Here is a 22,953-nt window from a genome sequence, read left to right as displayed (position 1 = left end):
GCAAATAATCCTATATATAAAACATATATATTTATGAATAACCGTGATATTGATCCCTTCAAATAAAATTGAGAATGTTCTTTTCTCCTCCTCCTCCTCCTCCTCCTCCTCCTCCTCCTCTTCCTCCTCCTCCTCCTCCTTCTTCTTCTTCTTCTTCTTCTTCTTCTTCTTCTTCTTCTTCTTCTTCTTCTTCTTCTTCTTCTTCTTCTTCGCTTTAAAGCATTCCACTTTAGAATGTAAAGTCCTAAGTCCATCTTTAAAGATTTATTTGAAATTCTTGAATTTTTTTTTAAATTTAAGCATCACTGTTTATAGGGCTCATTTGGTGGCAGGCAACAGAGACTATCTTTGGCTAACAGCAGTAGAAGCCATTTATTGAAATGATAAGTAGATTGTGAAATCAAAGGCCTCTCAAAGAAGAGCTGAATTTGAGAGATCAAGGAGCAGGAACTAATGAGGATTCTGTTCAGAGCATCACTGTGATGAGGAAGAAATGTCAACCATTTTGCATCCTGTGGTCACTCAAGACAAACAGTTTTGGGAAATACATCTGATTGGTTCAGCTGAGTCAGATGCCCAGCCCTCCTATGGGTGGGAGACCATCTTTAATAAAAATTTAGAAATACAGAGGGACTTCCCCAGGGAAAAATTAGCATGCTGCCAGCACTAAATAAACATGAGAGAGAGAGAGAGAGAGAGAGATATGCTGGGCAAGCAAAAACACAAATATCCACTATAGTAAATGAGCTAATCCTGTCAGTTTCCCATAATTTGTTGTCAGAAGCATGGGAAATAATCTCTCATACTGATCACATCACCTTGAACAATGATAAAAGAATAAACTTAGATTAAATCTTAGTGTTGATTACGGTACAATACAGCCAGTGCGTTAAAAAGAAATATTAATTGATGGTGACATGGTAGGAAAGTGGAAGGAAATTAATATTTGGAGAGAGCCAAGTGTTATGCTAATTGCTTTGCTGGAGCCTCTCATTTAATATTCATGATGATTACAGGAAGAAGGCATTTTAAATTTATCTTGCTGATACGGAAACTGAGGATCAGAAAGATTAAGCAACTTCTTTTCAAGGTCACATACTTAATGGCATACAAATAGAACGATGTGGTACAAGTGTTGTATTACTGTCAATACAATTCCAAAGGAAAACAACATGTAATTGTTAGTCTGCCTTGCTGATGTGATGTTGCTGTTGTCACGGATAATTACTACATAACTCCTCTTTGTTGGACCATCATGTTATCTTGAGACCTAATGAAATATAAGCATCTCTTCTCTTTTGCCAGTATTGTTAGGATTATGAATATTACCACCAAATAGTGTTCTCCCTCTCTTATTTTGCTAAAAATCTCAGTTGCCAATTTTTTATTTTAGGCCAGCCATATTATTGGTAAGCCTTTTATTTTAGGTCACGTTTCCTAAAAGCAGGCCTTGGGGGAGACATTTGGGTCTCAGTGATTTACTGTAAGAGGGCTTTTCAGGAAGCAAATGGGAAAAAATAAATAAATCAGGGAAGTGAGGGAAGCAGAATAGGAAAGAGAAAAGAGTCAAGCAAGGATGTGCTCTCAGGGGAAAACAATCAGCTCTGTCCTGATCTTTGGGGGTCCTGGAACCTAAGTCATATTAGAAAGTATTTCTCTCTGGAAAGTGGGGACTCTGGGTAATTATCCGGAGGCAGGGCAGCTGTGAGCTCTTATGCACAGGAGCTGGGGGATGGGTGTACCGGCTCTATAAAGGGGATCTGGGTTGTTTTGTTTTGTTGTTTTGTTTTGTTTTTTAAGATTTTATGTATTTATTCATGAGAGACCTAGAGAGAGAGGCAGAGACACGGGCAGAGGGAGAAGCAGGCTCCATGGAGGGAGCCCGACTTGGAACTGGATCCAAGAATACTGGGGTCATGCCCTGAGCCAAAGGCGGGCACTCAACCACTGAGCCACCCAGACGTCCCATATAAAGGGGATCTGTCTACACTCATGTGCATTCAGGAGAAGAAGCATTGCCAGGCACTTCCCTTGGTCAAAGGGGGAGTATCTTTGCTTCCTTTTCCCTCCCTCCTAGTAAGATAAGTCACTAACAACTTGCTTACAGGAGGATACAACTCACAGCTGAGCCTGTGAATTTTTGGCAGGAGGGCATGGGTCATTGGATGCCTAAGACAATGTTTAGACAATGTTGGCTGGGCTCAGACCTGCTGTCATAACACAATGGCATAGTGGCCTCTCCCAGAGGAGACTAGAGTAGCGTAGCATCAGTGCCATGTAGCTATGATTCATGGCCATAGTTAGCAAACCCAGAGTTTAATGATGAAATTCTACAAGAGAAAAATGACACCTTTTTTGTTGTTTTCCTAGCTTTCAGACCTAGCTAAATGTTCATATCTTACTTTTATGATTTAGGAAGATAGCTTTTGTTTATGTCTCTCTCTATTTCCCTTTTCCTTATCTGCCTCTCTCGAATTGAGTTTTGCAAACTGATACACTTTTGTGGTTTAACAAACAAGAAGCTATTTAATATTATTTTAGTGTGCTAACACTGTGGCATTTCTGAGCATGAAGATTTTTAAGGTGGCATAAATAGGTATTTTCTACTTTAGCCTATCTTACTTCCAAAGGATAGCCAGTTTGCATTTATTTTATTTTTACCAAATAAATCTTTCAGTGCCCCATCGTGATCCTCCCATCCCTTTCTCCTTCCCTAGATCATTGTCTTAGTTTAACCCTTATCACTTCTTCCCTGGGATATTGTAATGGGTTGCTGTGTGCCTGTCAAAAGCATAATGGTGATTTACAGAGAAATCAAAGAATACAAGTCCCTTTAATATAAAGAAAAGATGGAAGATATCAACTGCGTGGGAATGGTTTCACAGAGCTGGAGATTCAGAAACATTCACCCCATTGGAGAGACAAATGTCTTTTTTTTCACAGAGGGATCCTGTTGCTGATAATAGGACCTGACGGATGACTGAGAATTTTTCTTTGCCCTTCTCACGTGGAGTCCCATACTCTCTGACCTATCCTGAAAGATGTAGGGGGTCTGGCTTTCCGCCTACTTACCTACTAAGTGCAAGAAATAGAATGACCCCAACACATCTGAGTGTATAAGTAGATTTAATTACAGACCAGTTCCTCTAGAGCCTGCATCCTCCCAGCCTGCAGAGTTTCTGGCACCTTTACTCCCATCGTTCAAATGGTTTTTCCTCCTGCAGATCCACTCCATTCCCTTACATTCTCTATATTGTTGCTAGAATCTTCTTTAACTAAATGTTTATATCATGTTATACATTTTGAGTTTTTTTTCTCATCCATATTTCACCTAAACTAAAATAATTAATTTAAAAATTTTTTAAAGAAATCTATGTCATTTTCCTACTTATCTTTCTCCGGTTCTCCATCACGTAATTGATCGAAAATTCTATGTAATTCTATGTATGTGCATATGCACAGACACACATTCATCTTGTACCAATTTGCAACTTATTCCCTCTTAGCACATTACGTGCAGATTTGTGAACACAACATGTTTCTCAAACCTCTTTTAACTAAACATGACATTTTCTCTCTGGTTCAGCCTTACCCCTTGTCTACCTGAGCAAATCTCAGCCACTTTCATGTCTTCATGATTGAACCCAAATTTAACTCTCTCAACAGAGCTTTCAGTGACTTCCCAGCATCATTATTCACTCTTCTCTCCTGTATTTCTTAGCACCCTTCATCTATGTGCATTTTACTAATTTGTGATTGTTCATTTACGTATCTGTTTCCCCCTGAGGCCGTGAGGGCAGCCGTGTAAATCCCTAGGTCTGGTTCCCTAAGGCTCAACTGGTTGTTTTCAGACGACGATGGTGGCCAAACCTCTTGTAGACACCAGTAGAAAACCTCACCCAGCCGAAACCTGCGCAAACATGCTCTTAGGCAGGGCTGTCTAGAAGCTCTTGTGATTCGTGTAGAAGTGACTCACTGAAGGTGTGCTCTCACGGAAAAGCTTTGAGTCAGGGAAGCTGAGTAGGACGGGGAGGCGTTAGGCAAGGGCCTGCTTTCAGAAGTCCAGTTTAGCTTTCTCCCTGGGGAAGAAGCTCTGAAGCAGTTGCATCGCCTGCCTGTAGGCAAAAGAGCTGGGATTGTCTACTCTGGTCACGTGCGCGCGCCCACCCCCCACCCAGGGGGGCAGATAGTTGCAACCTCCCAGGCTACTCTGGGTAAAGGGGGTTTTTAGACCAAAGCACGCCTCCAGAAAAGAGAAGGGCCTGGGGACAGGAATTTAATAAAGGAGATTAGCAGAGTCAGGATCGGCATCTGCGCCACATACTCAGATATTTCATGCCAAAGAAGGCAGTTGTTCCCATTGGTTGAAAGCTTGCTTTTTGCCAGGCGAAGTGCTAAGTACCCTCGCGTGTGGGACCGGGGACCCATCTGTCCTGGAATATAGTTAACCAACTTTCGGCCAGGTATAATATCATACGACAAACCTAGTTAGTGAGCCAGGGAAACAGTGTCTGTTCCTATAGTTCATTGAATTCAAGAAGCAACGATTACAAGAAACATCATCATTTTATGTTTTATCGCTCCAACTGGGAAGGAGAACAAAAGGCATCCTATTAAGCTAGTGTGCGGTACTTTCATATCATCCATTATGTGACACAACCTGCTCTCAGAGATGCGGAAATGAAAATTAGGGATCCCTGGGTGGCGCAGCGGTTTGGCGCCTGCCTTTGGCCCAGGGCGCGATCCCGGAGACCCGGGATCGAATCCCACGTCGGGCTCCCGGTGCATGGAGCCTGCTTCTCCCTCTGCCTGTGTCTCTGCCTCTCTCTCTCACTGTGTGCCTATCATAAATAAATTTTTTAAAAAAAGAAAATTAAAAAAAAGTGCACATGAAATTTGGAAATTTATGAATATTGATGACCAAATGACAAGTAGAAAGATGTTTTTATTTAGAATTTCACAATATTAGATTATTAATAAGTTTAATCTCTTAGAAATAATTTCTATAATGGGTTATTTAAAATGATTATTACTAACTTTATTTTATTTTATTTTATTTTAAGATTTTATTTATTTATTCATTAGAGATGCAGAGACATAGGCAGAGAGAGAAGCAGACTCCACACGAGGAGCCCGACGTGGGACTCGATCCTGGGACTCCAGGATCACTCCCGGGGTCAAAGGCAGGTGCTCAACTGCTGAGCCACCCAAGGATCCCAATTATTACTAATTTTAAAATAATATAGTACATGCAAGTGTTTATAAGAATTATATGTACTTGTGAGTTGATCAGAGGGATGGACTTTTGATAGAATTTACAAATAATTTTTGAAACTTATATCTAATTGAGGGCAATTATATGATGTTCTCATACACAATCATTATGTGTCCTAAGAAAAGATTAATTATATTTATCAATTGTTACTCAATGACTACTATGATTTGCAAGAATGATATATATGGTATTGAAAATAGTGTTATCACCTGCATACTTAAAAAATCTGCAGCCATAACATACAACCAGTGAGACTATTGATAATTTCAAGATTTTTAAATAAATGGGACCACTCATGTGTACTTTTGTATGACACACCATCTTTCATTCCTACCCATTGCTTGCCTGGCACCTGCCACATTTCTAGAGGTAAAGGCAAGGACAACACCATTAATTCAATAAAAACAAGAGTTTTAGTTGGTGTGATGGCCCTTCTATCTCAGATTTGTGTTTTTCTAATTTTCTAATATTAGTATGAACATTATAGTATTAGTTATAATGTTTATATTAATGTGAACATTATAAATATTAACAATGAAACTTTTTTGAGTGAACATTCTTTGAGCAACAGCCAAATGAAATGAAACAGTCATGCTCTTTATGATTTGGTTCAGTTAGTTAATTGAAATATGAGAGATTTCTTTATTTAGTCTTTGTTAAAAAGGGCTTATTGCCTTAGCCAGCTAGTTGCTATTACCAAAATTAAAAACTATATAAATTATATAAAGCTATCCACCGAGGCTAGAGTAAAAGTGATTCTCCCTCCTAAGGACGGAATGATGTCTTTGGTTGAACTGCCAGATACAAAATAACAGCACGAGATAAATTATTTTCTGGACCATTATTAAAGGATTAAAGGTAGGTCCCATATTTCTGCTGACCAGACTCATTTTCTCCTCCATGGTTGGTATGTCTTTGCTCGATTTTGAGTTGTTTATTACAGAGGAAATTGCTGCAATATTAAATAAAGCAAAGAGTGGCAAAGGATGAATCTCATATATGGTTTTTGTTTGTTGGCTTGGTTTTATTTACCATTGTCAGAGAGTCAGGTCGGAGATATTTTGCAAATTATCAAAATTTTCAGTGGGTTAATACCTTAACTGACTTTAAAAATACTTAAAAGCAGATTTAAAGATGGGTTCAAATGCACTTGGTCATTAACATTTTTAGAGCTGAAAGTCTGAGTCTTCAGAATGTTTTCTGCCATGTGTGAGGGTAGGAGGACTCGTAACAGAGAAAAAGTTTCATCGTATAGTATGTCCTTAGATATAAGCTTCAATTTTTCTCCTAAGAAACACTATCTTAAAAGAAAACCCAAAGGATAACCTTTTAAGAGAATGTGAGAGCATCTCTCTGCTGGACCATTCGACTTGGCCCATGATGGAATCATATCATAGAAAAATTGAATAGCTTCAGATGTTATGAAATTGGGTCATCTCCTACCATCGTGACTGATCAGAAACTACACCAAAATCAGTGGGAGTGAGGAAAACCCATGGAAATAACTGAAGAGCTTAGAGATGCTTTACTGGGTATTTGATTCAATGATAGTTTAAACAGATAATCTTCTTTAGTTGTTCTTTAGTGTGAGTCCAGAAGAAATTTACTTTCCAGGCTAAGAGCAAGAGAAATGAAATGAGTAGTAGTATACATTTTTCTTTTTACTAATTATTTTCTAGTTTTTATAAATAATAGGGGAAACAGAGATCATTTACAGAAGAAAATAAAAATCACTTTTATTCCTACTATCCTGTGATTCATTCATCCAGTAGCAGGTGCTACATGCCAGCATTATTCTAGAAACTGTGGTGAAAGCCATAACTGCTAAAGACATTTCTGCCCTCATGCAGCTGACAGTCTCACAGGGGGAGGGAGAGAGTAAAATAAAGTGGGGTCTTTACATTGCTCACAATGTCAGAGGGCATGGTTCACATTCTACTTTATGAGAATCTCACTCCCTGTAACTTTGCAACATGGCCCCAAGAAAGTAAGTTGTGGAATCTTGCTTACAGGAGGGAGGAAGAGGGTGTTTGGGGCGATGGCTAGGCTGCTAGGAAAGGAGGCATTAAAGACTTGAAGATGGTGCTATTGAAAGGAAGGGTGTTCTAGGCAGCAGGAACAGCCTGTGCAAATAGAAGGGGATGTTTGGCAAGTCTGAAGACTGGAAAGAAGACCAGTCTTACCTTACTAGAATCTGTACAAGGATGATAGCAGGAGAAATATGTAAAGTAATAAAGAGGTTTATGAAATGAGCATGATATGCAGCCACCGGAGAGTTTTGAGCAGAGGAATCTGACTCACATTTTTAAAAGCTTACTCTAGCTGCTGTGTAGTGGATAGACTATGAGAATGGAAGCCAGGAGGCCTATTAGGAGGCTAATGCACTAATCCAGGTGAAAAATGATGGTGCTTCTGACCGGGGTATTTGCAGTGGTGAATAGAGTATAGGTTCTGGAAATATTTGGAATGAAGGGCCAATTAAATTTCTTTTCTCATAACATGTAAAATAGAAAGACAAATAAAGATAACTTCAGAATTTTTTTTGGTTATTATTACCATAATGGAGTATATCTTTCTACTACTTTTGTATGGATTTATGTGTGTGCTGTATGTATAAAATATTGTGAAGTTGTAATCCAATACCCCTGACTCATGTATGCACTTTTTCATTCACTTAATACAACATATATCATGACATGAGGATATTCTGTATCATATTCTGCATCCTTGAATATTTAGTTGAGAATATGGTATTTAAAATGAAAGTTATATAGCATTCCACAAATAGAATATATTACCCAATACATGGAACTGAGAACTGGGTTGGGTGCCATCAGAGATTGAGGGGTGACCTACAGAAGTCTTTCAGAGAAGGGACCAGCTTATGCATGCTATGCTCCTATCTTGCCACTCTAGAGCCCCTTTGCCTGGAGATTTGCTGAGCAGTGTACTCCTCAAGTTTGTGAGGAAGCCAAGAGTTAGCTGATCAGAGCTCTGTTCTTTGACAGGCAAGGATACCCTTGTTCTGAGGTCAAAGTCTGAGGTCAGGGTACCCCGATCTCCCTTCAGCACTGACTGGGCTATGCTAGCATAACACAAGCCTAGGAAGGCTGCTCACGAAGGTGTCTGCTACCTTAGTCTTCCCAGAGATGCTGCTAGAGTCCAGACATACACTACCATCACTGTCTCCACACAGGCAGTGAGTGTGATGTAGGTTCTGCTGGAACTTCATTCTTATTTATCTTAGTTTTTTTCCCTCTCACTTCCCTGTCACGGTGGTGTGGTTGCCTTTCTTTTAATCTGGCATATTTACACCAAAATGACCAGAAATCATGCCTGCTCTCTGGTACATCTATATGGTTCCTAGCGTGTCCTTTTCCCAAGTCAAATATAGGCTTTTTCATAGTTTCATGTGGGTGATTATGTCCACATATTCATATCACCATTTTGCCTGAAAGTCTCTAAAACAGTGTGGGGAGGGGATCCCTGGGTGGTGCAGCGGTTTGGTGCCTGCCTTTGGCCCAGGGCGCAATCCTGGAGACCCGGGATCAAATCCCACGTTGGGCTCCCGGTGCATGGAGCCTGCTTCTCCCTCTGCCTATGTCTCTGCCTCTCTCTCTCTCTCTCTCTGTGTGACTATCATAAATAAATTTTTAAAAAATTAAAAATAAATAAAAAATAAAACTCTCTGTGTGTGTGTGTGTGTGTGTGTGTGTGTGTGTGTATCTGTCTCAACCAGAGCATTAGATGGGAGCTCCAAGTCACATGGTAATGTACTTCTTAAGTTATTGTTGAATAATTACATTACCTTATTTCCTTGTAGCTTTTAGATATGCTTTTATGAGTATTTCTGGCACTCAAGATAAATTTTAATCAGAATTGAAACACATTTTATTAATTAGATAGTATTACAAGTTATAGGATGTGTCTTAAGTTGGGACTTGCCTTTTATTTCATAGTAGAGAGATAGATACTGTTCAGATTTCAAGACATACACAGCTACACAGTGCATCCTGGAAAATGAAGGTCTTGCCTACAGGGAAATAGGTGAAAAAGAAAATATGACCTCCTTAGACTTACTGTGGGCATCAGAGTTATGACAGAAAGATGCCTACACAGGATTAGGTCCCATTGGCTTCTATTCTTTTTTTTTTTTAATTTATTTTTTATTGGTGTTCAATTTACTAACATACAGAATAACCCCCAGTGCCCGTCACCCATTCACTCCCACCCCCCGCCCTCCTCCCCTTCTACCACCCCTAGTTCGTTTCCCAGAGTTAGCAGTCTTTACGTTCTGTCTCCCTTTCTGATATTTCCCACACATTTCTTCTCCCTTCCCTTATATTCCCTTTCACTATTATTTATATTCCCCAAATGAATGAGAACATATAATGTTTGTCCTTCTCTGATTGACTTACTTCACTCAGCATAATACCCTCCAGTTCCATCCACGTTGAAGCAAATGGTGGGTATTTGTCATCTCTAATGGCTGAGTAATATTCCATTGTATACATAAACCACATCTTCTTTATCCATTCATCTTTCGTTGGACACCAAGGCTCCTTCCACAGTTTGGCTATCGTGGCCATTGCTGCTAGAAACATCGGGGTGCAGGTGTCCCGGCGTTTCATTGCATTTGTATCTTTGGGGTAAATCCCCAACAGTGCAATTGCTGGGTCGTAGGGCAGGTATATTTTTAACTGTTTGAGGAACCTCCACACAGTTTTCCAGAGTGGCTGCACCAGTTCACATTCCCACCAACAGTGTAAGAGGGTTCCCTTTTCTCCGCATCCTCTCCAACATTTGTTGTTTCCTGCCTTGTTAATTTTCCCCAATCTCACTGTTGTGAGGTGGTCTCTCAAGATGAGAAGCTTTTGCACAGCAAAGGATACAGTCAACAAAACTCAGAGACAACCTACAGAATGGGAGAAGATATTTGCAAATGACATATCAGATAAAGGGCTAGTTTCCAAGATCTATAAAGAACTTATTAAACTCAACACCAAAGAAAGAAACAATCCAATCATGAAATGGGCAAAAGACATGAACAGAAATCTCACAGAGGAAGACATAGACATGGCCAACACGCACATGAGAAAATGCTCTGCATCACTTGCCATCAGGCTTCTATTCTGATGCAGCTCAATCAATGTTTAGCAATGGAATGCCTGCTTTTTAGGCACTGTGTCTAGGCTCAGAGGAACGAACAATGAATATACATAAACTCGGGGATCCCTGGGTGGCGCAGCGGTTTAGCGCCTGCCTTTGGCCCAGGGCGCGATCCCGGAGACCCGGGATCGAGTCCCACGTCGGGCTCTCTGCATGGAGCCTGCTTCTCCCTCTGCCTGTGTCTCTGCATCTCTCTCTCTCTCTCTCTCTCTGTGTGTGTGTGTGACTATCATAAATAAATTAAAAAAAAGAAATCAATCTAAAAAAACATAAACTCTAGTCTCATAGGATTTACTCTCTATTTAGGAGAAAGATAGTAAACACCTACATACCATGTCAGGTGGTTATAAGTGCCAAATATGTGGAAAGTAGGGTAATAGGCTACAGAGTGAAGTGAAGGTACTATGTTATGTAAGAGGATCAAGGAAAGCCTCTTTAATAAGGTGGCTTATGGGTAAGAAAACTATAAGAAGCAAGGAATTAAGCCCTGAGGCTATCTAGAGAAAGCTTGTTTCAGGCAGAGGGAAGTCAGGTGCAAAGGCTCCCAGGTGTAAGTATCCTGGCTTCCTGGAGAGACAGCAGGGAGGCCAGTGTGAGTGTAACAGAGTGAGCAAGGTGAGCAAGGTAGGAGGGTCACAGTGGGTCTTGAATCCTTTCTTGCCTGCCATACTACCATTTCTACTTTGGTCTTATAGATCGTGAAGATGATTATATCTTTCAGAACTGCCTTTTAGAACAGAAATGCCCCCAAGGAGAGCAAGACCTTAAACTCATTATCATTATGATGTTAATTTTTCAGTTAACTTTTTAGAGATTCATGGATAACCAGCACACATTTGATTAAAAAGGAGTGTCTAGCTGGTAAATTAAGGAAGGACAATGTTATCGGGGAAGAGAGCGTGATAATGTAGGTGAGAAGATAACGAAACAAGTTTAATTTATATTGGAGACAATTGCTTCTTGCCTCCCTGAATATAGTTCCTCTTTAAGTCCCCCTTTCTTTTCAGGAGGACTCCACTTCTTGTCCACAGCACATGTTCCATTCTCCAGCCATATGCCGCTGTTTGCTTGGAGCCAATGATCTTTTGCCTAGGCTCAGAGGGAGGTGTGTCTTACGTAGTCTAAACCAATCATTACCCTTCCATCTGCATCAGTGAATGAGTTGGGAAATTGCACGTGACCCGTTTTGTCCAATGAACTGTGAGGAGCAGACTGTTGAGGGCAGGAGCCTTTAGTAAGATTTCTTACATTTTTAAAAGATACCAGAGGAAGAAGAAACCACTTGAGGTGGGCGATTATAACGTGGCCAACACTGCTGTGGTCATCTTGTGACCATGAGGCTAGATATCAACACACAGAAGGTGGCTTGTCATGGTCATGTGGATGACCCAGACACTGCCCACTGATGGATATCTGGCCCTTGTTGCAGAAAGGAATCCCAGAATCCACACTGAGGGGGGGGATTTCAAAACATGTATATATGAAATATATATAAATATAAGGTTATACATAACAAACATTAAAAAACCTTATACATCCGTAACAGAGAATTACAAAATATTATGATTATATATTATGCCCCCATTAAGTGCTGTGTTCAAAGAAAATGTTCATGGTATGTTGTCAGAAGAAGGAAGTGCACAGAAATACAATATTTTTTCTAGATCTCACATATATGGAAAGAGGGACAACACAGAGAAAGAGAGAAATATATATTCATTATTCATAGGAAAAACTAGAAACAAATAGAGCAAATATTAATAGCTGTTACCTCTGTGTGATAGGATCAGATAGGATCAGAGATGTATTTTTTTAAGTGCAGCTTTTATTTATTTATTTTTAATTTTTTTTAATTTTTATTTATTTATGATAGTCACACACACACACAGAGAGAGGCAGAGACACAGACAGAGGGAGAAGCAGGCTCCATGAACTGGGAGCCCGATGTGGGATTCGATCCCGGGTCTCCAGGATCGCGCCCTGGGCCAAAGGCAGGCGCCAAACCGCTGCGCCACCCAGGGATCCCAAGAGATGTATGTTTAATGTAATTTTTATACAATTGTTTTAATGCAATTTTGCATTTTATAGTGAGAAAGTAGAGCTTTTACAGTCTTATAAAAATCATCAATTTTATGAAAATCAAAGGATGATCCATGTCCCTCATGGGTCTTCTCTAATACTACTTTAAAGGTACTACAGTCCTTTCCATGAACTGAAAGACTGGTCCCTCAGCTCACCTTAGGCCCACTCTGGCTACTATACTAGGCACTGGCCTCAATTTGCCCTTAAAGAAGCCAGAGGTCTAAACACCGGTGTCTTCAAAACTGCTGAGAATTCCCTGCATTTCTCTATCTAGTGTGGCCAACAGGGTAGCCCTCCAGTGAGTATGAGGCAGTCAACTCAAAGATGGCTTGGCCCTCCTCTGTGGCAGCCCGTCCTTGGCTTCATGACATGCATAGTCATTACATGGTGGACCCAAGTCTTCATCAGGCTGTATTCTTAGGTTAGGACACTACCCATTGATGATCTACACTAAACAGGGATGGCAGAGACAGGTGCTACTGCAAATATGTTTTTTCCAAGGGCCAAGAGAGCAAAAGACTTAAGCATGCAAGTGGCATTGCTAAGGTTGCTGCATAGTACAAATTAGGATTCAAGTCAGCTTGAGTCATACAGAGGCTTGGGGCCTCTAAGCTAATTTATGATGACCTGCAGAGGCTAAAATGAGGCAGAATCTGGACTGTCCTACTAATTATGAGACTCTGGGAATGCCTCTTGAGCCATTGGTAAGGTAAGATATTTAGAGCTAAACTAATATGGTTAGAATACATCAAGGCACAATCTTAGTTCTCCTCCTTTTTCCTGGCATAAATATAGCATATAATCTGTCAGCCTATATATATATCAGAGTGGTCTTGGTGTATGGCTTATCTGTCCTATGATAGGGAAAGAAAATGAATGGTGGGGGAATAGGTACTCTATGTGTTCATATGTGGATAGTCTGCTGGTGTGACTGTCAGCATGGTGATGTCCTAAGTCATTAGAGTCTGGGTTCCCCCAAATTCGGAGCCTGAGGCAAGGGGGCAGATAGTCCATTTGAGAGGTGATTCCCTGAAGCAGGAGCAAGGGAGTGGGAAGATGGGAAGGAGAAATGTCCAATACAATGGTGTGTTATCAAGGTCACTGAGAAAAAGATTACAGAAAAAGAAAAAAAAAACTGAGGTTGGTCAGTGGGATTCAGTTTTATGGAGATATGCAGAGAAGGTATGGAAGGACTTCCAGGATTGTCTGCCTGAAGTCTGGAAGGCAGGAGCATTTCTCTACTAGCCCCTATCTTCCACTGGTTTACTGCTGGTTTGGTGCACTCACCTTGCATCTGCAGACCAGCATCTCTGGCAGTCACCTCTGAGAGATGGTATTGGTCGTTTGCAAGGTGAGCCTATGCTTGCACGTAACTGTTCCTAGAGCTCAGGTAGCCAAGGGATGTGACTTTGGGGCCACCAATGTTCCCGGAGTTTTAAGGTGTACCTTAAAAAACTATACCTTGACCTGCAGTCCTTAAATTGCATTTTGGGTCTTAGAGCTAAAGATTAAATAGGTTTGTCTACGTAGTCTATATTTTAATCCATTAGTTAAGTACCTACTATGTTCTAGGTGCCAGGGAAACAGAAACGGATAGGATACCTTCTAAGATTCCAGTTTGTTACAGGAGATAAGCTCTTTACAGTTAAATGTATTACCTACTCAAATAAGATATGCATAGAATGCCTAACATGGTATTTTTGTGGGGAAAGCTGTTTTTATTCCCAACTAAAAAGGACCCTCCAGAGGGAGGTAAGAGTTGGTATACCCAAACACACACACCCCTATACGTGCATGGAAGGATGTGTGCACATACCCATGTGCCCCCGTGTGTACATGTATTTGTGTGTAAAATTCTTTGAGAAAAGGAATGATTGCTTTATGTGAATTACTTATCCTTATTGTCAACATTCAAATCTAGAAGCATTGTAAGATTCACGGAATGCAAAATGATCACACAATAGATTGGTTTTAGTGAGCATGTATTTTCTTTTCCATTCATATTGATGCTTTGGATGCTTTTATATTTTTGGTTCTGCGAAAGTTATGTTCATTGAGAAAAATAAAAATAAAAAGCATCCAAGAGGCTCATTCCTATGTTAGAATTTGTATTCAGCTGAAGAAAACCTTTGCACCTGCCACTAAAATGTATCCACTTCTGGGGTGGAATGCACCAGGTGTTCCCCAGCCTCCATCGGCACGCCAGGCAGTTCAGGACCGAGAAGGAGGCACCATATCCCAGGCAGGTTAAACTGGTGGGGAAATTTCAAGTCGACAGAATGCAATTACCCAAATTGAAATTAGGCCAGGGGCATATCAGGAGGCCCTTCCCATCTGTTGGGTAAAAGGATCACCAGATATTTAACAAGGGCAAGTGGTCAGGATCTCAGTTCTAGGAGTCACTTAAAAAGCAGGCACTTAAAAATGCTAAAGGAAAACTGTACCTGGCATAAAAATCATATCCCTTCACTGGAAAATAAATAACATTAGGCCTTGAGAAGATCAGCCTTTTTCTGCTCTGGGAGGAAAGAAATGTTTATGGATGGGGTGGTTAAATATTTCTACATCAGCTTCTCTTAGCAAGGACATGGTATAATGGACAATTGGTTATCCTGGGTTTGACAAAAAGAGATTTCCCAAACCAAACATATTGAATCGAATACATTTATCCCTGGTCAAAATGGATAGATCCTCCCATTAAGACCTTACAGAATAACACTGTTTGATTTTTCCAGGGACCTTGACACAACATTGTTTCTTTACCAGGAAACTAATTTTTAAAGTTTTCAGCAAAAATAAGTAAGCTGGATCTGGACACCAGATCCCATTTCAGAACCACCTTTGGTTTCCCATTGTCAAAACCTTTCCCATTGTCAAAACCACCAGATCCACAGGTCCACATTAGCACAGTGGTCCCTGACTGTTTCCCTCTCTCTGGACACCTGTGTACCTTTCTCTCAGGAGGGGAGAGAAGACTCTGTCTTAATCTTAAAATCAGAATGAACTCAAGCATTGGCATGAGCCTCCCACCCCCTAGTCAGAGAGAGATGAAGAATGGGCATCTGACCCCAGATGGTTGGATGGCATTCTAGGACATTGAGAAATAGACGGGCTTGCCTATGGCCCTTTTAATAATATGTCCTCCTTTATAGACCAAGAGAACTCAATGTTTTCAGCCTAAGGTCTGGGAGGGGAGGAAGAAAGAGGCATCTCTGGGCGAGATGTCTCCTTTTCCAGATGCTGCTTTTTTGGAGACTTGCTGACACTGGGTTCCTATGGGCCACTCCCCAAAGCAAGGTAGCAGGGAGTCTCTTCTCTGTGCCTTCCCTGGGAGGGACTGTTTAATGCCATGCAGCTAATCCTGACAAGCTCTCAATTCTCTTTCCTACTGAATTTGGAGAGGAAGGAAAAGAGATGAGCTGGTAAGGGGTCTTATTCAGCATTGTTCTTTTTTTCCTTTGTTGGGGTGGTTCACTTTTAACTCTCTTTGCTAGCCAAGAGGTGACATCCTGGGGACCCTGACAGTACGGCCACTCCTGGAAGGGGTAAGGCAAGGTTAACTGACAAATTTAGCACAGCTGCCCATTGGGGGGTTGGGGGAGAGCTACAGGCAGGCCATGTACACACTGAGTTACTTGCAGCATCTCTGTCCCTCCTCCCCTGCACACACATATGTACCTGTCATTGCAGCAGTTAAGGTAGGAGAGCAGTAATCCAAAAGTCTAGGGATTTCACACTGGTTTCTCCCATTCTGCAATGCCAAGCCTTCCTGGACGGTCTCCTAAAAATGAGCTCAGTGTGACCTAATGGTCCATCCTAGTCATAAGTGACCATTGTTCTTAACTCTGAACAGGTGTAAACATTTGCTTGCACTTGCTGAATTCTGACCTGAGCTGCTTACCTTTTTTTTCTTTCTTTTCTTCCTCTTCTTCTTCTTCTTCCTTCTTCTTCTTCTTCTTCTTCTTCTTCTTCTTCTTCTTCTTCTTCTTCTTCTTCTTCTTCTTCTTCTTCTTCTCCTCCTCCTCCTCCTCCTCCTCCTCCTCCTCCTCCTCCTTCTTCTTCTTCTTCTTCTTCTTCTTCTTCTTCTTCTTCTTCCTCTTTCTTGTTTTTTTTTTCTAATTAGCCAAAACCAATTTCTTTGTTTTGTTTTCTATCTTGATAATTTGTGAATAACAAAGTTTTTTTCTCACAGAGGAAAACAGAGAGAGAAGTTATTAGTTAATGTTGATCCAGAACTCTGCAAATGTTAAAACTTGACATTATTATTTAGAGGTTTGGTTTGTACTAATTACCTCTTAGTTTTACTAGCCCTATATAACAAGCTACCTTCTGCAAATTTTATGGGAAAGCCAGTTTTCTGAAAGGATGAAAGTTGTTGGAGCAGGGAATGAAATAGGCGCTAAGTTTTATTTTCCACTAAATAATTCTCCTCAAGGTGGGTAAACTTTCAGTAGTTAAATTGCTAAAAATGAAGATTCTACACTACAAGAGCAGATCTTCAGGAGACAATTATATGTCTGTGTTCATAGCATTTATGAGTGTCAGTAAACAGTCAGTACATTTATGTCCCCCCCATTACCTTTGGTCATAAACTTCCTTAAAGAAAAACGAATAATTATGTTTCCTGACTGCAGAATGAGCATCAACATTCAAATACTGAAAGCCCTGGGTGGGATGGATGGTACACCTAGACTTCCAGGGATTGAGCTGTTTTCGAGGCATTGGCTAGAGTGTCAGCCTAACTGCTTGGCCTTGATTTAGTGCCATTCACAGAGATGTCATCTCTAGAAGGGAAATCATAATTTGTGGGGCTATTTTTGGACTTGGGGCCTACCAGCCTACAGCTGTTGGGAATGGCTGGGCGTCACATAAAGCCCCTGGCTGAAGCGTGTCAAGCTTGTGCTATTGGCCTGAAGCTCGCCATCCACCCCAGGGGCCAGCCAGTGTATCCCTGGAGCTAAAATGATGCGGTGTCATCGGAGTTTAACAAGCACATCCCGGCATCGTGGACTATTGGAGTTAGGAAACGACCTTAGATGACCTCATTACAACCTGCATTTTACACAAGAGGCTTTGGCTGGGGAATCATTCTATCCAGGGTCCCAAGCAACAAGTCTCACATCTCCTGGCTTTGGGTTTGGTACTCTTAAATATTGTCCTTGGGGTCAGGAAGGTGACATAGGTTAGAGGGTAAGGAATAGATTTTTAAAAAGTGAGTTAGGAAGACAAGAAAAGTAAATTTGAGAGAATTGCATTTTTCCTTTGTAGTTCATATGAGTTTCATTATTCCTTGTATCTCAATCAGAAAACACATCGATGCAACTTCTCCACCACTAGAAATGTGCAAATGGAAATGAAAGGAAATAAGACAATTGAATATTTTCTAGATCAGCCCTTTTCAAACTGTCATGAAAGACAGGTTTTTGTTTATTTCTAATTGACCTCAGCTGATATCTCTGTAATGTGCGATAGAAATTACTAGAAAAAATGAAGTGTAGACTTTCAAAATACAAGTCCAAACTTTTATTTCTTGGAGACAAGAGACATAAACTTCTGCTGACAAATTACTATACAGTTGCTAGACACTTATTCTTGATCGCAGTACACACTGATCATGGACACAGGAGAACTGCCTTGGTCTCCTTTTCTCTATTATTTTGTGCTTTTGTCTGGTTCTCTAGGTTGCAACTTTCTGATATCAGGGATAGGATCTAGGCATCTGTCATTTTTGATAGGTACTTTATTGGGTTGAATAACAACTTAAGAAAAAATTTAAATGTTTCCTAGTGTAAAAGGAAAAAAAAAAACAAGTTTACAATCATAAAAAAAAACAAAAAACCCAGAGATCAGTGTATGGATTCTTCTTAAGAGACTTAAAATGAGACTTACATTTTTGGTTTACGTGGTTTGAGTGTAAAGAGGATTGAATATATTAAGCATTTCCGTTGTCATTAAGTTTGAACTTTCTACCAATTCTTATATATTCTAAAAGACCTGTAGACCTTCTAAGTGCATCAATTAGGATTAAGTTTGTTAGCTTTAGGAAATAAAAAGTATGTAACACCCAGGTACATTTAAGTCTCAGATAAGCATTGAGTGCTTTTTAAAAGTATGGCCCAGATATTTCATGAGAAGTGCCATGTGCAATATTTGGGCGGGACATAATTTGTATTAAAAATGTATTAATCGGGATCCCTGGGTGGCTCAGCGGTTTGGCACCTGCCTTCGGCCCAGGGTGTGATCCTGGAGACCTGGGATCGAGTCTCACATCGGGCTCCCTGCATGGAGCCTGCTTCTCCCTCTGCCTGTGTCTCTGCCTCTCTCTCTCTGTCTGTGTCTCTCATAAATAAATAAATAAATAAATAAATAAATAAATAAATAAATAAAAAATCTTTTTAAAAAATGTATTCATCGTTTGTCTGAAATTCAAGTTTAACTGGATATCTTGTATTTTATCCAGTAATTCTTCTTTTTTAATTTCTTTTTAAAAAATTTTTAATTGAAATATAGTTGACATACAATATTATGTTAGTTTTAGGTGTACAGCATGGTGATTCTAATTAGTAGTGAACTTTTAGCCTGGACTTCTGCAGATGTTTCTAGAGAGAAGGCTCAGCCCAGCCAATCAAATGTGGTCATATTGACCTACCTTGCTTAGCTTTTGGCAGCTGGAAGCTGAATAGTGAATACAAAGTAATGATATTCCTTTTAGGAAAATGTGTTTCTCATGTGACAAAGCAGCTACTCATCTGTCCTGACTTTGAGGCTGTTAGTTGGTGTTTTCTAAAGCTCTGGTTCACTGCTGGCAAAAGTCATGGCGGAAGGTATGTTTGTAAGAAGGCCACAAGAATCTGCCAGCTACATGAAGACAAAGTTGGCTCAGTGGTCTGCAAATAGTGGAATTCTTTGCACGGAAATATACAAGGAGACAGTGATAGCCACCCCCCCAGAAAGAAAGAAAGAAAGAAAGAAAGAAAGAAAGAAAGAAAGAAAGAAAGAAAGAAAGAAATTCCCTGTTTCTACAGCATATTGTAAGCAAACTGATGTTTACAAATAAACTTATGAGAAAGAAATGCAAAGGCAGAATTAGTGGATATTTAAAAAATTAATGTTTTAGATACTTATGTAGGTTTACTGTAGTGTCTGCAAAGATATGTCCTTTGCCGTTGGTAGCTGTTTTTCTTTCTTTAAATGAGAATATTTGGTTATAGGCCTTAAATCAGAGTTTTGTCATTGTTAAATTATAGAATTTATGCTCCCAGTCTTTAAAGAAAGGTAAACTTTTCTTAAAGTGATGTCTGATTCAGGTAAGAAGGAAATGGCTATTTCAAGTGCACACACAATTTATTTTAATGTCATATCTGGGTGTTTTAAAATGTCCTGTCAGCTAACAACAACAACAACAACAAAAATCTTAAGAATATACTTACCTAAGAGAATTCTTTAAAAATAATATTTATTTTAAATAATGAAATATATGCTAATTTTAAGACAAATTTGAAAAATGCTGGGATTTCTGGAGGGATAAGGAAAAAAAGTAAAATCACCAATAACACTATCATAGAGGAAACATTTCCACTATTGTTACTTCGATGTAGTTGTTCTATTGTCTTGTCTATGTGTTTTTAGTTCATAGTTGGAAACCTACTGTATATACAAGGTTGTATTCTGATTTTTTCTTTTTTAAAAAATATTTTATGTATTTATTCATGAGAGATAGAGAGAGAGACATAGGCAGGGGGAGAAGCAGGCTCCATGCAGGAAGCCCTATGTGGGACTTGATCCCAGGACCACAGGATCACCCCCTGAGTCAAAGACAGGCACTCAACTGCTGAGCCACTCAGGTGTCCCTGTATTCTGATTTTTTCATTAGCTATTTGACTTAAGCATTTCCCATATGTTAAAGTATTTCTTAAGTATCATTTTAATGGTTGAATCATACTCTGTACTGTGATTTACTTAACCAAACTAGAGTTGGATACTCAGAGTTCTCCAATTACCTATTCCTAAATGTCTAGTGATGATCTGTTTGGATTCCTAGAACCGAAATTACTGGGACTGACAAGGATGAAAAGTTTTAAGGCTATACATTTTGTTAAGCTCTATTAGAACCATTATAGATATTTACTAGGAATGTGTAAGAGTGCCTATATCACTGACCTTCATTGCTGTCATTTATTTCATTTTATTAACCTAGTGTATTTGTCTGGGTTTTCCAGAAAAACATAACCTGTAAGATGTGTTTGTATGCAAAGAGAATCTTAAAGGAATTGGCTCATGTGATTCTGGGGGGTGGGAGTGGATCCCCAAACTTCAGGTCAGGTTGTCAGGCTGAAGACTCAGGAAGAGCTGATGTTGAATCTAGAAGCCAAAGGCAGTCTGGAGACAGAATTTCTTCCTTCTAAAAGGATCTCAGTCTTCATTCTTAAAGCCTTTACGTTTTTGGATGAAGTTCAGTCCCATTGTGAAGAATAAGGTGCTTTACTCAGAGTCTACTCATGTAAATGTAAACCACATCGAAAAATACCTCACAGCAACATCTAGACTGGTATTTGACCAAATGACTGGGCACTATAGCCTAGCCAAGTTGACACATACAATTAACCATCACATCTGTGGTCCAAATAGTGTTTATACTATTTGATAGAAGGCCATGTTCTTTCTTTCCAGTTTTTTCTCTGTTCAGTACCATCTGTTTCTATGAAAACACACTGACTTATTTAGGACTTTTATGTATACTGTGAGTTTTCTGTTGTAAACACAAAGATTATCTTAATCTAGTTTTGGAATAAAACATTTAAGATCTCCATCAAGTGATGCTGAGAAAAAAATCTGGGTTTGGGCTTTATGCAGATGTGACTTAGGAATATTCCCCTACCACGTTACAACTGTATTAATTTGGTTTGGATAGCTAAACCCTTTCCTTCTTAATTTGCTCAACTAAAAAGTAGGGAGAATCATACCCATTTTCCAGTAACTTGTTAAGTTCTAACTGGGGAAACATTTATGAAATTCTAGTACAGCATCTAGTATATGAAAGGCCATCTATATGATCAGTACAGAAAAACCTTCCCTGTCTCTGAACATTTAGTAGTTCCACTCGTAGCAATTTTCCTCCTAGAAGACTTAAACATTTTTTCCATTTTAAGTATAAGCCTCATTTCCCTTCTATTTCATGAAGTATTGCATTTTAACCACTGATAGATAAATTAGATGATTTTAAATTAATATTTTACTCATTTATCTAACAAATATTTATTAAATGTCTATTAAATCCCAAGGATTGTTCTGGGTGCTGGAGATTTAACAGTGAAGACGATAGATAAATTCCTTGCCCTTTTAGCTTGGATATTAGTGGGAGAGACTCTCAAAGAAAGAAATCAATAAGCATAAAATCACACTACAAGTAATATCATATTAGTCAGGGTAGGCTAAGTGATGCTGTGGTAAGTCACTAAATCTCATTAGCATAATTACAACAAAAGTTTATTTCTTGCTCGTGACAAGTCAGTGGCTGGTTCAGGTGACTATTTGAAGCAGCTATTCTAAGCCTTCCAATATGCTTCCTCCATCTAAGCACATGCTTCCATCAGGGAAGAGTGGACCAGTGAATCAAACAGCAACAGTTAAAAGATTCTACATGTATCACTTTTGCTTCATATTTTTATTGGCCATAGCAAGTCACATTGTCATGCCTAATTTCAATGAAGAGGAGAAATGTGACTCTTGGTAATCCTAGTGGTAAAGGAGAAACATATGTGACTACCACAGTATTAAGTATATAAAAAACGAGAGAATAAATAAGTATTTTTAAAAAGATAATAAAACAAAATAAACATAAGTTTTCAAGTATATCATTGTTTAAATTTATAATAAAATATGTATTTAAAAAATTGGGTCAACTTAATGTTATTTAATAACAATTATTAAAATTTAGTATTTAGATAAGAGGAAAGGCATTTAGGTCATTTATGAATGACTGATGTTTAATAGATATTGAGATGTTAAGTCTACTTGAGGACAAGGGTGATGGTTTTTATATTGCTATTCTTGGTTATTTAGGCACATACAAGATGCTCAGTAAAACTTCGTTGAAGTTAATAATGTTCATTGTTTTAAATTATTCTTCTCCATTTGGTTGACTGTCTTAAAATATAGTCCATTATAATTTTGCTCAGAAGCAAGGCCAATTTTCATTGTTTTTATCTACATTAAAATTTTACATTTAATTATAGTTTAAATTTGAACCACAAATGCTTGAATCACTAGTGGTCTCTTTCTCCTAGTTTGTCTCGGGTATGTTCCTAAACCATGGGTATGTCCAGTAGGACAAAAGATTACTACTTTACTGTTGGAGTTTGTGATCTACCATCTTGTCTTCTAAAAACAACAACAACAACAACAACAACAACATTTACCTTTAATAT

General features: G+C 39.2%; 1 long non-coding RNA gene across 1 annotated transcript in view; it reads right to left on the bottom strand.

Moving 5' to 3' along the window:
* Window positions 1–9,183: 9,183 nt before the first annotated feature.
* LOC144313767 (uncharacterized) overlaps window positions 9,184–22,953 on the bottom strand; it is a 61,754-nt gene continuing 47,984 nt past the window's right edge. The window contains exon 3 of the long non-coding RNA XR_013379401.1: window positions 9,184–9,308. This is a non-coding gene — a long non-coding RNA (uncharacterized LOC144313767). The remainder of the gene's footprint in view (window positions 9,309–22,953) is intronic.

The sequence above is a fragment of the Canis aureus genome, chromosome 5 (assembly GCF_053574225.1).
Source record: "Canis aureus isolate CA01 chromosome 5, VMU_Caureus_v.1.0, whole genome shotgun sequence".
NCBI lineage: Eukaryota > Metazoa > Chordata > Mammalia > Carnivora > Canidae > Canis > Canis aureus.
Note: the sequence above shows the minus strand (reverse complement) of the source record. Positions and strands in the feature narration are given on the sequence as shown.